Source organism: Erinaceus europaeus, chromosome 2, assembly GCF_950295315.1.
Source record: "Erinaceus europaeus chromosome 2, mEriEur2.1, whole genome shotgun sequence".
NCBI lineage: Eukaryota > Metazoa > Chordata > Mammalia > Eulipotyphla > Erinaceidae > Erinaceus > Erinaceus europaeus.
The window spans coordinates 44,283,643-44,300,659 of record NC_080163.1 but is presented as its reverse complement, the minus strand read 5'-3'; the positions used below and the strand labels follow the sequence as shown (position 1 = coordinate 44,300,659).

General features: G+C 42.3%; 2 protein-coding genes and 1 non-coding gene across 4 annotated transcripts in view; 1 reads left to right on the top strand and 2 right to left on the bottom strand.

The window, feature by feature from the left end:
- Positions 1 to 17,017, top strand: part of PFDN1 (prefoldin subunit 1) — a 964,801-nt gene that overhangs the window by 897,232 nt on the left and 50,552 nt on the right. The gene's annotated exons all lie outside the window — the stretch shown is intronic.
- Positions 1 to 17,017, bottom strand: part of UBE2D2 (ubiquitin conjugating enzyme E2 D2) — a 53,561-nt gene that overhangs the window by 31,020 nt on the left and 5,524 nt on the right. The gene's annotated exons all lie outside the window — the stretch shown is intronic.
- LOC132537384 (small nucleolar RNA SNORA7) lies at positions 13,760 to 13,898 on the bottom strand. The gene has a single exon (XR_009548822.1). It is a non-coding gene; the product is annotated as a small nucleolar RNA SNORA7 (small nucleolar RNA).

Sequence of the window (17,017 nt, the reverse complement as noted above, 5' to 3'; positions counted from 1 at the left end):
TTATCCTATATTCTTGTCAATATTTCCATTTTACAAAAATTAAGGAAAAAAAAAAAAAAGATACCCCACTAGGGAAAGAGAGAAACAGACTAGGGGTATGGATCAACCTGCCAATGCCCATGTCCAGCAGAGAAGCAATTATAGAAGCCAACCCTCTCATCTTCTGTTCCCCATAGTGATTCTGAGTCCATGCTCCCAGAGGGATAAATAGGAAAGCTTCCAATGGAGGGAATGGGATATGGAACTCTGGTGGTGGGAATTGTGTGGAATTGTACTCCTCTTAGCCTACGGTCTTGCAGATCATTATTAAATCAAAAAAAAAAAAAAAATTAAAGCATGAGGCCCCAAGTTCAGTCCCCTGTATCTTTTATTTTTTAATTTTTATTTATAAAAAGGAAACACTTGAGGGAGCCGGGCTGTAGTGCAGCGGGCTAAGCGCAGGTGGCGCAAAGCACAAAGACCAGCATAAGGATCCTGGTTCGAACCCCAGCTCCCCACCTGCAGGGGAGTCGCTTCACAGGCAGTGAAGCAGGTCTGCAGGTGTCTATCTTTCTCTCCTCCTCTCTGTCTTCCCCTCCTCTCTCCATTTCTCTCTGTCCTATCCAACATCGACAACAACAATAATAAAACAACAAGGGCAACAAAACGGCATAAATAAATAAAATAAATATAAAAAAATTGAAAAAAAAAAAAAAAAAAAAAAGGAAACACTTGGGGGCCAGGCAGTGGCACAACTGGTTAAGCACACACATAGTGCGCAAGGACCCAGGTTCAAGCCCCTGCTCCCCAACTGCAGAGGGAAAGCTTCATGAGTGTTGAAGCAGGGCTGCAGGTGTTTCTGTCTCTCTCCCTATCACCCCCTCCTCTCTCAATTTCTCTGTCTCCACTCAATAATAAATAAAACATATTAAAAAAAAAAAAAGGAAACACTGACAAAAAACAACACAGGATAAGAGGAGTACAACTCCACACAATTCCAACCACCAGAACTCCATCCCATCCTTTTCCCTGATAGCTTCCCTATTCTTTAACCCTCTGGGAGTATGGACCCAGGGTCATTATGGGGTGCAGAAAGTCGAAGGTTTGGCTTCTGTAATTGCTTCCCCACCTAACATGGGCATTGACAGGTCGATCCATACTCTCAGCCTATTGGGATATTGTACAGATGTGGCTGAACATTGGCAGGGCCCACAAGCCACTATATTTCCATGCAAGTATTATTTACATATCCCCCACAACGTTATCCCCTCAGGGTACTGCTAATTCCCGCCAGTTAAAACCATTACAACAGTTGCTAAGGACGCGTCCACCTTCCCAGCATGCCTTGCCTCTCTTCAACCCCTTTCCTAGTCATTTCCCTTTCCGACTTGACACTTCCGGTTTTCATCCATAAAACCCACTTCTGTTCCTGGTTTCGCTCTCTTCCTCTTTTCTCTCCCTCCTCCCAACCTAGAGAAGGGCTGGCATACAGAGCAGGAGGCAGCCATTGCGGTTTGGCACCACATGGCTTAACCCACTGTGCTCACACCCGACTCTGGGGCTCCTGCATCAATAAAGAATTGCGTTCAGCTCTGCAGTGAGTTCCTCATCTCTCTCTCTCTCTCTAGCAACGCTAGCCCGACACCAGCCTGTCTCTCTTTTTCCCTAGTGGGGCAGGGCTCTGGGGAAGCAGGGCCCCAAGACACATTGGTGGGGTCATCTGCCCAGGGAAGTCTGGTTGGCATCATCTTAGCATCTGGAACCTGGTGGCTGAAAAAAGAGTTAACATATGGAGCCAAACAGTTGACTAAGTCCCTTGCATCTTATATGCCAGAGTGATGTTCTGGTGTGTGTGCTCGTTCTCCCTCGTTCTCTCCCTCTCTCTCTCTCTCACAGACACACACACACACACACACACACACACACACACACACACACACACACACACGTTAAAAAATCCTTAAAAACCGGAGTTGGGTGGTAGCGCAGCAGGTTAAGCGGATGCCGCAAAGTGCAAGAACCACGTAAGGATCCAGGTTCAAGCCCCTGGCTCCCCACCTGCAGGGGAGTCGCTTCACAGGTGGTGAAGCAGGTCTGCAGGTGTCTCTTTCCCTCTTATCTTCCCTTCACTCTCCATTTCTCCCTGTCCTATCCAACAACAACAACATCAATAACAACAATAAAACAAGGGCAACAAGAGGAAAATAAATAAATATAAAAAAATCCTTAAAAACAAACTGTGGAGAGACTTACTAAAAATTAAATACACATAAAATTTACTGTCATATGGAGTTGGGCGGTAGTGCAGCAGGTTAAGTGCATGTAGCGCAAAGTGCAAGGACTGGCATAAGGATCTTGGTTCAAGCCCCGGCTCCCCACCTGCATGGGGGTCACTTCACAAGCGGTGAAGCAGGTCTGCAAGTGTCTATCTTTCTCTCCTCCTCTCTGTCTTCCCCATCTCTCTCCATTTCTCTGCCCTATCTAATAATGACATCAATAACAACAACAATGGCAACAAAGGGGAATAAACAAATTATTTTTTTTAAATAAAAAAATTAATTTACTGTCATATCCATTTTAAGTCTGCAGTTCAATTTACTATATGGGTTCATATTCATGAGTTTTCCCCTAGGTAAGAGAGTCTTCCTCTTCCACTTTTTGATTAGCACTTTAACAATGGTTTGTAAGTTTATAAGATAAAAGAGGTATAATTTCACACTGTACTCAACATCACACTTCTGTTCTTACCACCCATAACCACCATAGTTCTCACAGTCTTGGAGACAATTTGGTCCCCCCCCCCTCAGCAAGATTGTGTGTATAAAATTAGAATAGGAAAATTGCAACTATTCTATAAGTCTTCTTGAAAGAAAGGAGAGAAAAGAAAAGGATTAGTATGAGAGGGAGAGAGAATCAGAACATCACTCTGACATATATGATGAACTTGGGGGCTCATGCACATAAGCATGGCACTCTATCTGCTGTGCCACATCCTGTGCTGCTAGAAAACTACCTCTATAAGTAGAGACAAAAATATTAGGGAGGTACAGATGATGCCAGATGCAAACAGCTGAGTTTTGCTACCAATTCCTGAAACTGATAAGCAATTCAAGTTAAATTGTCAGAGCAATTAAGATTCCCCATAAGGTATCTATTAGGATCTGAAATTCTACTTGCAGTTACTGACACAGTGGTCAACGCTCTTCAGCACTCTATGTCCAAAATGAGTGGCACATAGCCAGGTAACTAGGAAGATTCTATGTGGTTAACAGACAGATGGCAAAGCATCTATGCCAAAGATTTCATCACTCAGTAAGCCTCAACAAAAATACATCAAAATGCTTAGAAAACAATGTCAATCATTTGGGAAGCCAGGATCTTCAACATCAGTTGATTTCACATCAGCAAATTAGAAACCTATAGAACTGACCTTGTTGGGGGAAGAAGGTGGCTTAATGGCGAATACACATGCCTTACAATTTACCATGTCCTGAGTTTGATCCCCAATACCACATGATAGCACAAAGGTAACTCCACTGGTGGTGGAGTGGTTATTGGGTCTCTTCCCCCATCTCTCTAAAATCATGGGCCAAGGAGCAGCTCAGCTATCAAATGAGTGAGTTCTGGCTTGCATAAAGCCCCAAGTTTGATCCCTAACAAGGCATACAACAGAGTTATGTTCTGGTTCTCTTCGATTTGGTACTTACCAGGACAAACAATCAAGAGCAGAATCACTGGGTAGGGAAAATAGCATAATGGCTCTTCTGCAAAAGAAGACTTTCATGTCTGAGTTTCAGGTTCACACCACCACACCACCATAAGTCAGAGCTGAAAAGTGTTCTGGTCAAACACCTCTCTGTTTCTTTAGGCTTTTAAAGTCTTTTTCATGTCATGCTTGAGCCTCTGAGGTCCCAGATTCAATCACCAGCACCACTATACGCCTGAGCTGAGTGGTTCTCTGGTCCTCCCTGCCCCCCATATACTTCACTGAAAGAATAATACTTTAAAACTGTGATCATAGGGGCCGGGCCATAGTGTAGCAGGTTAAGCGCACATGGTGTGAAGCGCAAGGACCAGCATAAGGATTGCGGTAGGAGCCACTGGCTCCCCACCTGCAGGGGGATCACTTCACAAGAAGTGAAGCAGGTCTGCAGGTGTCTATCTTTCTCTCCCCCTGTCTTCCCCATCTCTCTCAATTTCTCTCTATCCTATCCAATAACAATAACAGCAATAACAACAACAACAACAAAGGCAACAAAAAGGGATAATATGGCCTCCAGGAGCAATGGATTCACAGTGCAAGCACTGAGTCCCAGTGATAACCCTGAGACCAAAAAAAAAAAAAAATTATAAATTTACTTATAAAATGTTTTAAAGATTTTATTTTATTTCACTTTTGGCCTACAAGGTTATCACTGGGGCTTGATGCCTGCACTATGAATCCACTGCTCCTGGAGGCCATTTTTCCCATTTTGTCAACTTTGTTATCATTATTATTGCTGTTGTTGTTGCTGGATAAGACAGAGAAAATGGAGAGAGATGGGGAAGAGAAAGACAGACACCTACAGACCTGCTTCACTGCCTGTGAAATGACCACCTCCCTGCAGGTGGGGAGCCGGGGGCTCAAGTTGAGATTCTTATGCCAGTCCTTGCGCTTTGCACCATGTGCACTTAAACCGCTGCACTACCACCCGACCCCCAGATTTTAATTTACTTTAAGATTTTATTTATTAATGAGAGAGGGAGAGAGAACCAGACATTACTCTGGCACATGCACTGCTGGAGACTGAACCCAGAACTTCATTCTTGAGAGTTCAACACTTTATCTACTATACTACCTCTAGGACCACAGGCTTTTAAAGTCTTGCAGGGAAACTTAAATATTCAAAAAGTTAAAGAAAAGGAGCAGAAGGAGAAGGAAATTTTAATCCTAGTACACAAGGCTTTTCAAAACACACCCTAAACTCTTTTAATACCCTCATTTCTCCTTAGTTTCTCAGTAGCTATAAAGTAGCTGGAGGCAGGATGTGTGAGGAGAGTGGTGGAAAAAGAATATATTCTTTTAGTTATATTAACAAGTCCTGAAGAATCTAAGGTACTGCATGGTGATTATAGTTTATAGTATTATATTATACACTTGACATCTGGCAAGAGAGAAGACCTTAAATCTTCTTGCCTTAAAAACAAACAGTAATTAGGGCAACAAAAAGGAATAAATAAATATAAAAAAAAAACAGTAATTATGTGATGGAGGTGTTCACACTATGGGAGCAAACATATGTAAATACAAAGCCAACATACTGAATACCTTAAACCTGTAGTGTTACATGTCAGGTACACCTCAAGTTAGGGAGCGGGGGTAGAGGAAAGCAAAGCAAAGCAGCGTAAATTAATCTAAGAGAAGACAACTGGGAAATGTTATGCATGTACAAACTATTGTATTTACTGTCGAATGTAAACATTAATTCCCCAATAAAGAAATAAAAAAAAAAAAAAGACAAAGTCCCCAAGCAAATAGCTCTAATACTCTTGAGGGGGGGGGGGGAAATCCCATTTATCACATTTTTAGCTTTCATATCCAATAAACCCCTTTTCCTATTAATTGGGTAAGCAAATCTTTTTAAAAAATATATTTAGTCTCTTCACAGGCGGTGAGGCAGGTCTGCAGGTGTCTATCTCTCCCCATCTTCCCCTCCTCTCTCCATTTCCCTCTGTCCTATCCAACGACGACGACATCAATAAAAACAGTAATTACAACAATAAAAAATTTATTTATTTATTTATTTATTATTGGATAGAAACAGAAATTGAGAGGGGAAGGGGAACTAGAGAGAGGGAGAGACACAGAGAAGACATCGGTAGCCCTGCTTCACCACTCGTGAAGCTTCTCCCCTGCAGGTGGGGACCGAGGGCTTGAACTAGGGTCCTTGCATACTCAATGTGTGCGCTCAATCAGATGCACCATGGCGCAGCCCCTGGTAAGCAAGTCTTTAGATCTTTTTTTTTTTTTTTGCCTCCAGGGTTATCGCTGGGACTCAGTGCCTACACTATGAATCCATGGCTCCTGGATGCCATTTTTCCCATTTTGTTGCCCTTGTTTTTGCTGCTGTTGTTGGACAGGACAGAAATAGAGAGAGATGGGGAAGACAGAAAGGGGGAGAGAAAAATAGATACCTGCAGACCTGCTTCACTGCCTGTGAAGTGACACCCCCTGCAGGTGGGGAGCCAGGGGCTTCAACTGGGATCCTATGCCAGTCCTGGCGCTTTGCGCCACGTGCACTTAATTTGTGCTACTGCCCAGTCCCCCTTTAGAACATTTTCTATCTAATATTTGGAAAAAGGGCAGGCAAGATAGCTGACCCGAATACTGTGGATGCTTTGTCATATTCAATCTCAGTCCCCATGTACTAGAAGAAGCTCTGACGCTATCATATTTCTCTCTACCTATATCTTTATCTGTTCATAGCAGTGAAATCATACAAAATCAAGAAAAAAGACAATCGGAGGAGGCTGAGCAGTCACACACCAGGACCCTGATTTGAGTCCCCACACCCAACCTGCAGGGGAGAAGGTCCTTGAGTGGTAAAATAGGCCTGCAGATGTCTTTCCTTTCTATCTCCCCCTTCCTTCTCAATTTCTATTTAGACAATAAGGAAGAAAGGGTGAGGAGGGGCCTGCCTCGTGGTGGCACAGCTGGTTGAGAGCACATGTTACAGTGTTCAAGGAACCAGGTTCAAGCCCCCAGTCCCCACCTGCAGGGGTGAAACTTTATGAGTGGTGAAGCAGGTCTGCAGGTGTGTCTCTGTCTCTCTCTCTCTCTCCCCTTCCCTCTCAATTTGTCTCTATCCAATAAATAAAGATAATAAAAAAAAATACTTTTTTTAAAAAAAGGGAGGAAAAGAAGGAAAAAGGAGAGGAAAAGGAAAGGGGGGGAGCAAAAATGGCTGCCAGGAGTAGTAGATTCAGTGTCTGCAGCTGGCCCTGGCAATAACCCTGGTGACAATTAAAAGCAAATAATTGGGGGTAGGGTGGGGCTGGTTTAGTATTCAGCCATTAGAATTGCCTTTAAAAAAATACTTGGGGGGCCAGGTGGTGGTGCATCTGGTTAAGTACACACGCTACAGTGCACAAGGACCTGGGTTCAAGCCCCTGGCCCACACCTACGGGGGGAAGCTTCACAAGTGGTGAAGCAGGGCTGCAGGTTTCTCTGTCTCTCCTCTCCTTTCTTCTCCTCTCAATTTCTCTGTCTCTATCCAATAATAAAGAAAGAAATTAAAAAATACTCATGTACTTATTAATAAGAGGGAGCAGAGACACACCATATATTACTGTGGCGTACAGAAATGACAGGGATTAAGCTCAGGACCTCATACTTGAGGGTCCAATGCTTTATCTACTGTGCCACTTCCCAGGATGTAAGTTATTTTTTGTTTTTGTTTTTGTTTTTACCAGAGCACTGCTCAGTTCTGCCTTATAGTGGTGCCAGGGATCAAACATGGGACCTGGGAGCTTCAGACATAGTTGGTTTCAGACACAGTTGTCTCCAACAATCCTAAAATTGCTTTTTAAATGTATATATAGTAGATCTTATAGTGCTATATACTATATTATTTTTTAAATCTTTTCTTTTTTTGTTTTCCTCCAGGGTTATTGCTGGGCTCGGTGCCTGCACCATGAATCCACTGCTCCTGGAGGCCGTTTTTCCCCCTTTTTGTTGCAGCCTCGTTGGGGTTATCATTGCCATTGTTGACGTTGCTTTGTTGTTGGATAGGACAGAGAGAAATGGAGAGAGGAGGGGAAGACAGAGAGAGAGGGGGAGAGAAAGATAGACACCTGCAGACCTGCTTCACCGCCTGTGAAGTGACTCCCCTGCAGGTGGGGAGCCAGGGGCTGGAACCGGGATCCTTACGCCGGTCCCTGCGCTTTGCGCCATGTGCACTTAACCCACTGCGCCACCGCCCGACCCCCTAAATCTTTTCTAAGAGACTAAGAGATTGCTCACCCAATAAAGTGCACAATGTATCATGCCTGAGGACCTAAGTTTAAGCCCTACATGGGATAGCTTCACAAGACACAGAGTGGTATATTATGGCATATTCACTATCACTAACCATCCACCAAAAAAGAAAAAAGAATCTACAGGGAGTAGTTAGTTGTGCATGTGCACAGCTCCAGAGATAACTCTGGAAGAAGAAAAATATTATTTAACATGAAAGACAAAACATAATCGAGAGAGAATGAACAAACTAGAGCATCACATTAGCAATTCCATTGCCAGTATCTAGGACCTTGTACATGCACTGAGTCACTTCCTCAGACACTAGAATTACTTTTAATGAATTCAAAGAAACTATTTTCTACTACAAAATTACATTTATAACATATGATCTTATCAAAGTAACTATGTTATTAAGATAAATGTTTACTGTAATTTCTCTTACAATTCCTCCCCCACCTGCAAAAACATGCTTCTTCTCACCAAGAAATAATCTCTCTACCCCTTGAATGCAGGCTGGCTATGCATCTTGCTTAAATCAAATTTTAAAAATTGCAATAAATAGGAGCTGGGCAGTGGCACACCTGGTTGAGCACATATATCACCATGCTACCATGCTTCAGGACCTGGGCTCAAGTCCCCAGTCTCCACCTGCAGGGAGAATGCTTCACAATAAGTGAAGCAGGTCTGCAGTGACTTGACAACTTCTCTTTTCATGCTTTCCTGAAGACTCTAAGTCATCACAAAAGAGATCCAGACTATCTTGTGCTAGAAAACTCCTGGGGAGTGGGTGGTATTTTCAGCATCAAGGCCCCAGACCAATAGGAAAAGTCTTCTTAGAAACTTTTGATGCCAGCTAAATGCAGTCACAGGAATGATCCCAGCTAGCAACATGTATTATAAGACCACCCTAGTCAATTCAGACTAATTTTTTTTTTTTTTTTTTTGGCCTCCAGGGTTATCACTGGGGCTCGGTGGCTACACAACAAATCCACAGATCCTGGAGGCCATTATTCCCATTTTTGTTGCCCTTGTTATTGTTGCTGATGGATAGGACAGAGAGAACTCAAGAGAGGAGGGGAAGACAGAGAGGGAGAGAGAAGAATAGGCACCTGCAGACCTGCTTCACAGCATGTGAAGCGACCCCCTGTAGGTATGGAGCTGGGGGCTCAAATCGGGATCCTTACTCAGATCCTTGTACTTCATAGCACTTAACCTGCTGTGCTACCACCTGTCAATTCAGACTTCTAATAAGTCACTGTTTCAAAGCATTAGGTTTTGGAGTTGTTTCACGGTACATGTAACTGACAAGTACTCTTTGTACTCTCTATATACTCTGAATAACAGATCTTTTCAACAATTATTACCACAGATAGAAATTTGTGATTTTTGCTGGAAACTGCTAACTGGTAAATATTAAAATAAAAAAATAAATAAACAAGCTATCTTGCTACCGAAAATTACTGACCCAAAAGAAGTATTTTTAATTTTTTTCCCCCAGAGTACTGCTCAGCTCTGACTTATGGTAGTGTGGGGGACTGAACCTAAAAACTTGGAGCCTCAGGCATAAGTCTGTTTACATAACGTTTATACTGTCTCTCCAACCCCAGTATTTTAAAATAGTTCTGAGAGGACTGGGTGGTGGTGGTACATCCAGTTGAGCTCACATATTATTAAGCAAGGGCCTGGGTTCAAGTCCCCAGTCCCTACCTGCAGGAGGGAAGATAGTGAAGCAGGTCTGCAGGTGTCTCCCCCCCCCAATTTCTCTGTCCTATCAAATAAAAGGAGGGGAAAAAAAAGAATCTGGGAAAGGATAGGAAAAAAAAACTTTGGGGGCCTATCACATGAAATTGCATGGCAAAGCATTAACCTTAATAAAAATTTTTTAAAAAGTAAGAAAAGAGGGAGTCGGGCTGTAGCTCAGCGGGTTAAGCGCAGGTGGCGCAAAGCACAAGGTCGGCATAAGGATCCCGGTTCGAGCCCCTGGCTCCCCACCTTTAGTGGAGTCGCTTCACAAGCGGTGAAGCAGGTCTGCAGGTGTCTATCTTTCTCTGCCCCTCTCTGTCTTCCCCTCCTCTCTCCATTTCTCTCTGTCCTATCTAACAACAACAACATCAATAACAATAATAACTACAACAACAACAAAAAAAACAAGGACAACAAAAGAGAAAATAAATAAAAATATTAAAAAAAAATCTATTAAAAAAATGTAAGAAAAGAAAGGGAGGGAGGGGGGAAAATGGCTGCCAGTAGCTGTGGATTAGTCATGCAGGCACCAAGACCCAGTGATAACCCTGGTGGTAATAAAAACCCCCAAAAACTGGGGGGGGGGGGGGGGAGGAGAAGGAGTTTCATGATAACAGTATATAATTCAAGTGATCCATATAACTTTCAGATTTGACTAATCTATTGTATGGCTGAAATTGCTCAGGTACCTTCTCAAAAATATGTAATATTAGGAGGCAGAAATAAATATTTACCTAGGGCTGGAAGACAGCATAAAGGCTATGCAAGAAGATTCTCAATGCTGAAGACTACAAGATCCCAAGTTTAATACCCTGCACCACCATAAGCAGACCTGAGCAGTGTTCTACATTAAACAAATTAAGTATTTACTTATAGCCTCAAATGAAGTAGATAAGCTAGCTGCCTTAGCTTATAAAGAAGACATTTTATTCATTCATTCAAAAACAGTGAGAGTTGACAGACACTTCAGCGCTAGCTACTTCAAGTTACATTGAGCTTTCCTTGGCGCTATTCATGGCCCCCAATAGTTTTAAGGCTCAAATCCAGAGTGTTTCATATGGTAAGGCACACTCTATACTGTTGAGCTATCTTCTGGCTCCAGACAGTTTAAAACGTTACATATTAATCTAGGAGAAAATCATGCATTATTTCAAGATATGCAAATGTTGGGTATTTTTATCAGCTACATAAAGATAACTAAATTCACGAGGGTTTATTACCTTTAAAAAAATTTTTTAAATTTATTTTCCCTTTTGTTGCCCTTGTAGTTATTAGTGTTGTTGATGATGATGTCGTCATTGTTGGATAGGACAAAGAAATGGAGAGGGGAGGGGAAGAGAAAGACAGACACCTACAGACCTGCTTCACCGCCTGTGAAGCGACCCCCTTGCAGGTGGAGAGCCGGGGGCTAGAACCAGGATCCTTACACTGGTCCTTGCGCTTTGTGCCACGTGCGCTTACCCTGCTGCACTACCACCCGACCCCCATTATTGCCTTTTAAATACCTACTCCTTTAGAATTCTATACAATTTTTGGTATAAGACCAAAGTATATGTTTAAAAATATATACAGGAAGGACCACTGAAAATATCTCAGGGGAAGGGAGTCGGGCGGTAGCGTAACGGGTTAAGCACACTGTCTTTCCCTCCATTTCTCTGTCCTATCTAACAACAACGACATCAATAACTACAACAATAAAAAAAAAAAGGAATATTAAAAAAAAAAAGAAAATATCTCAGGAGTCGGGTAGTAGGGTAAAGCGCACGCGGCGTGAAGCACAAGGACTGGCGTAAGGATCCAGGTTTGCGCCCCCGCTCCCCACGTACAGTGGAGTCGCTTCACAAGTGGTGAAGCAGGTTTGCAGGTGTCTTTTTCTTCTCCACTGTCTTCCTTGTCTCTCTCCATTTCTCTGTCCTAACAACAATGACATCAATCACAACAATAACTACAACAACAATAAAAAACAATACGGGCGGGGAGTCGGGCTGTAGCGCGGTGGGTTAAGCGCACTTGGCGCAAAGAGCGAGGGCCAACTTAAGGATCCCGGTTCCAACCCCCAGCTCCCCACCTGCAGGGGAGTCACTTGACAAGTGGTGAAGCAGGTCTGCTGGTGTCTTATCTTTCCTCCTGTCTTGCCCCCCTCCATTTCTCTCTGTCCTATCCAACAATGACGACATCAACAACAATAATTACAACAACAATAAAAAAACAAGGGCAACAAAGGAAAAATAAATAAAAAGAAAAAACCTCAGTATTTATTTGTGAGATAGTGAACCAGAGAGTGAATCTATATCATATGAAGTACTGTGAATCAAACTATGGACCTCATACTTCTAATTCCTGCACTCACATTTATTTATTTACTTATTGGGGTTTCATGTATGTACAATTTTTTTTTAATTTTAATTCAGAGACAGATTGACACCACAGCACCGTCCCATCATCCATGTATCTTCCCCACTGCCAGGATGCTTCCAATGTGAGCCAAAGCTTGAACCTGGGGTTTCGTAGTGAACCAGATAAGCTGTCTCCTCACCTAGATTTTCCCTAAGATTTATTTATTTCATATGAGATAAAGCAGAGAAAGAGAGAAAGAAGCAAGCTGGGGCATTACTCTCCCACATATGCTGCACTATGAATCAACTGATTCATGCACATACTATTATAGTTCTGCACTTTACAGGTTAAGCTAGCTCCCCACCCAGGGGCTCCCCCCCCCCAATAAAAAATATTTAAACCCACAAGTATAAAGAATGTTAGAGGAGTGGTCTGGGAGATGGCTAAGTGGATAAAACAGTGTCCTTTGAAGCAGGAAGCCCCGAGTTCAATCCCCGGCAGCACATATACCAAAGATGTCTGATTCTTTCTCTCTCCTCCTATCTTTCTCATTAATAAATAAGAAAAAATTTTAAAAAAGAATGGAAGCAGAGACAATATCCACAAAACATCAGAAAGTTTCTTATAAAGTAGATTGCTGAGTGATAGTAACTTAGGAGAGTTAGGTGAATCCTGATTCAGGGGAAAAACTAAAAGGACTACATTTACAATGATTCAGAAGCTAATGGCACAAGGAACTCCCAGAAGAGGGGTCTAAAATAAGATAAATGTATGTGAATCTGTTTAAGAAGTAGATGGGGCTATAATCAGCAATATCTAAAGAATGAATATAGTACACAGAATAAGGGACTTCACAGGCCTAAGGGATCTATTTTATCCAACAATAAAATTCAACAGTAGAATAAAGGGAGAAACAACTAAAGATAAGACTTTTTAATTTTTTTTAAATATTTAATTTATTATTGGATAGAGACAAGAGAGAAATTGAGAAGGGAGGGGAGATGGAGAGGGAGAGAGACACCTGCAGCTCTGTTTCACCACCCATGAAGCTTTCCTGGGTCCTTGAGCACTGTAATGTGTTCACTTAACCAGGTACTCCACCGCCTGGCCCCTAGTAAAGACTTTTAACAACCAAATGCAACTTGTTGATTTTGTTAATACACTGACTAAACATGTGTGTGTGTGGGGGGGGATAAAATTCCTTTGAAAAGGTAAGTCCTAGGGGCTGGGAGATAGCTCACATGAAAGTAGAGAGCAAGTCTTACCATGTGTGAGGCTTGGGTTTGAGTTCTGTCGCCACAAAGGTGCAATATGAATGGCACAGGGGAAGATCCTTGGATGGTAAAGGGGGCTGTGGAGTTTCTGTCCCTCCCTCCCTCTACCTGAAGAAATACAGGAAACAGGTGATAATACACCCCAGAATACACACCTTACCATGTGCAAGATCCTAGATTTGAACCCCAGCACCCTACGGGAGCACCATCAACAGAACCAGGACAGTTCCATGGATAGAGGAGCAATGCTGAGCAAGAACCTGGGTTCAAATCCCCTAATCTCCACCTTTTTTTCAGGGGAAAAGCTTCACAAGCAGTAAAGCAGTGCTGCAATGTCTCTCTCTCCCTTTATTTTTATTGTGGAGGGGGTAATGGGGCTGAGCACCCTGCACGGAGCACCCAGGGGCACTTGCGGGGGCTGGACAAGTACTGTAGCAGAGTGTCTTCCAATCACCAGCTACCGGCAAGCTGGGAGCGGAATGGGAACCTCTGCGGGGCCTGCTCTCCCTCCCGTCTCCGAAGCTGGCAGAACACTGGCTATTCGCCAGATGCGATCCGGGGAGGTTTTTTTTTTTTAAATTATTTTCTTTTACCAGAGCACTCATCAGCTCTGATCTGCATAACCATTAGGCTATCTACCCTCACCCTCCCTCTTTACCTTCCCTTCACCTCCCAATTTCTCTATCCTATCAAATAAAACAGAAAGGGGGGAGGGGCCGGACGGTACCGCAGTGAGTTAAAAGCGTGTGGCGCAAAGCGAAAGGACCTGCGGAAGGATCCGGGTTCGAGTCCCCCCCTCCCCACCTGCAGGGGAGTCGCTTCACAGGCGGTGAAGCAGGTCTGCAGGTGTCTGTCTTTGTCTTCCCCTCCTCTCTCCATTTCTCTCTGTCCTATCCAACAACAAACGATATCAACAATAACAATAATAACCACAAGGCTACAACAATGGCAACAAAAGGGGGGAAAATGGCCTCCAGGAGCAGTGATTTCATGGTGCAGGCACTGAGCCCCAGCAATAACCCTGGAGGCAAAAAAAAAAAAAAAAAACACAGAAAGGAGGGGGTGGGAGGGGAAAAAAAAAAAGCTGCCAGGAGCTGTGGACTGGTAGTATTGACACCAAGCCCAGCAATAACCCTGGTGGCAATAAAAAAAATTAATACCATGTATTAATTTGTATTCTTTTAAAAAATTATCTATTTGGATAGAGACAGAAATCAAGAGGGAAGTGGGGAGATAGAAAGGATGAGAAAGTGCCAAATTCTAACCACTAGACCACCAGGTAAGTTAAAGAGGGTGAGAGACTGAGACATCTGTAGCACTGCTTTACCACTTGGGAAGCTTTCCTCCTGCAGGTAAGGACCAGGGTCTTGAACCCAGGTCCTTGAACACTGTAGCATGTTCACTGGACCTGGTGCTACCATCTGCACTCCACCCCTTGCAGTTTTTATACTTTCTTTTGATACATACAATACATCTGTTCTAGGAAAATGATCAAGTTATATTAATAAAATATACAGTAACACACTGAATGTAGCACCTAATAAGAATCTTTTATTATGTAAAAAGGCCAATATTAAAGTGCTTGCTACTTTACAACAAAATAACAGTACTTCAGTTTAATATACTTTGTTATTAAATAACTCTCCTAATTTTGTGCTTGTGATATTAAATTTTCATTAGATTTTAAAACTATTTTTGCCTAGGATCATTTGTACAGTTCATTCTTAATCCAACTGCATTACTTCATGAAGGCAAATTTAGCTTGAAAAGTATTCTGGGGAGTTGGGCAGTAGCGTACCAGGTTAAGCACACCAGGTTAAACACATATAGTGTGAAGCACAAGGACCAGCTCAAGAATCCCAGTTCAAGCCCACCAGGCCTGCAGGAGTCTCAGTCTCTCTCTCTCTCTCCCCCCCCAAGTCCTTCTAAATTTCTATCAAACAAAATAAAGTTTAAAAAATTAAAAAAAAACAACAACAAAGTATCTGGATAGATAAACAGCATAAATGTTATGCAAATAGTCTCTCATGCCAAGGTCCCAGGTTCAATTCTCCCTACCACCATAAGCCATAGTTGAGCAGTGCTCTGGTAAAAAGTAGGAACCTGAGGTATCCACTGAATTTGGCAATTAAGTTATCGTCAGTGACTTGTACTGAACAGTCCCAAAACACTGCACAGACTGCTCTTTCAAGAATTTTGGCACTGAAATGCCAGAGATGGAAGACATAAAGAAGAGAAAGAAATTAGCTCTGAGTTTTGGTGGTTTCAAGTACTAAATGAAAACTCTCACATGCACCTCCTAAATGCTACTACCAGCCAGTATTTCTCCAATCCTATACATATTTTCCAGGATGGGAGCAATCTTGGGTGAGTTAGTAAGAGGAGAACTAGCAGAACAAGGATTTGCTAGAACAGAAAAACAGAAAGTAAAAATTAACTTGGCAAAGGTAAAAGTATAGCTTCTCTGGAGATGGGGAGAAGAGTGATAACTAAGGAAAATTTAGAGCAATGATTATTTGTAAGCACACACATACATAGTCACTGGTGTGTGTGTGTGTATCATATACATGCATTTATCTCCTGGCTCTTACTAATGTAACTATGTAATAAGTAAATTTTACTTTTCAAACTTGTTTTCTCATCTAATCTGGAGAAAATAGAACTCCCATAGAGTTGTTCAGAAGATTCAGTAATTGCTGACACAGGGTTATAATTCTAAAGATGAAAATTGTAGTTTTGTTCTAGCTATTTTGATGTCAGAGGCTGGGTGGTGAAGCACCCGGTTAAGTGCACACATTACTATGCATGAGGACCCAGGTTCAAGCCCCTACTCCCTACTCCCTACTGCCGGGGGAATCTTCAAGAGCAGTGAAGCAGGTCTACAGGTCTGTCTCTATCTTCCCTTTCCCTCTCAATTCTATCTGTCCTATCAAATAAGGGGGCAAGAAAAGAAGGAAGGGGGGAGGAATGTTTGCCAGGAGCAGAAGATTTGTTGTACATGGAGACCCTGTGATAACCATGGTGGCAGTGGAGAAAAAGAAAATGAAAGAAAAAGAAAAAGAGAAAGAGAGAGAGAGAGAGGAGGAGGAGGAGAAAGAGGGAGGGAAAGAAAGGAGGGGGGAGGGGGAAGGGCTGGTGAAATAGCTAACTTGGGTAGTGCACTGCTCCTTTGGTATGTGAGACCCCAAAGCACTGAAGGATCACATTCTGTTGTCTATTTCTAGCTAAAATAAGTAAACAAACATCCTTTATGTTCTAGGAAGGTGGATCAGTTGATAGAGCTCAAGACTTCTGTTTTAAGATCCCATGTTCAATCCCTGGCCTATAACAATAGAGTAGTGGTTTGACCACTCAGCTTCTCTCTGTCATAAAAATATTTTAAATAATAAATTTTTAGAAGCGAAAGAAAGCATCATGCTCTGGTATATTTCCTAATATCAGCATTTTGAAGTGTGCATTTATAGGAAGATAATTAATAATATGAAAGAAATCATAATGAAGTTAAAAGGACTATATAAACTACCTATCACTTCACAAAACTTCACTTCATAAAACTTTAGTTAACCACAGGTTTTTAAAAAATTACTTTTGTTCATCTACATAAAGTAGTTCTAATTTTTTTAAACACCTTACTGTTCAAAAGAATGACTTAGGAGACTTAATCTTTACAATCCTGACCCTTTAC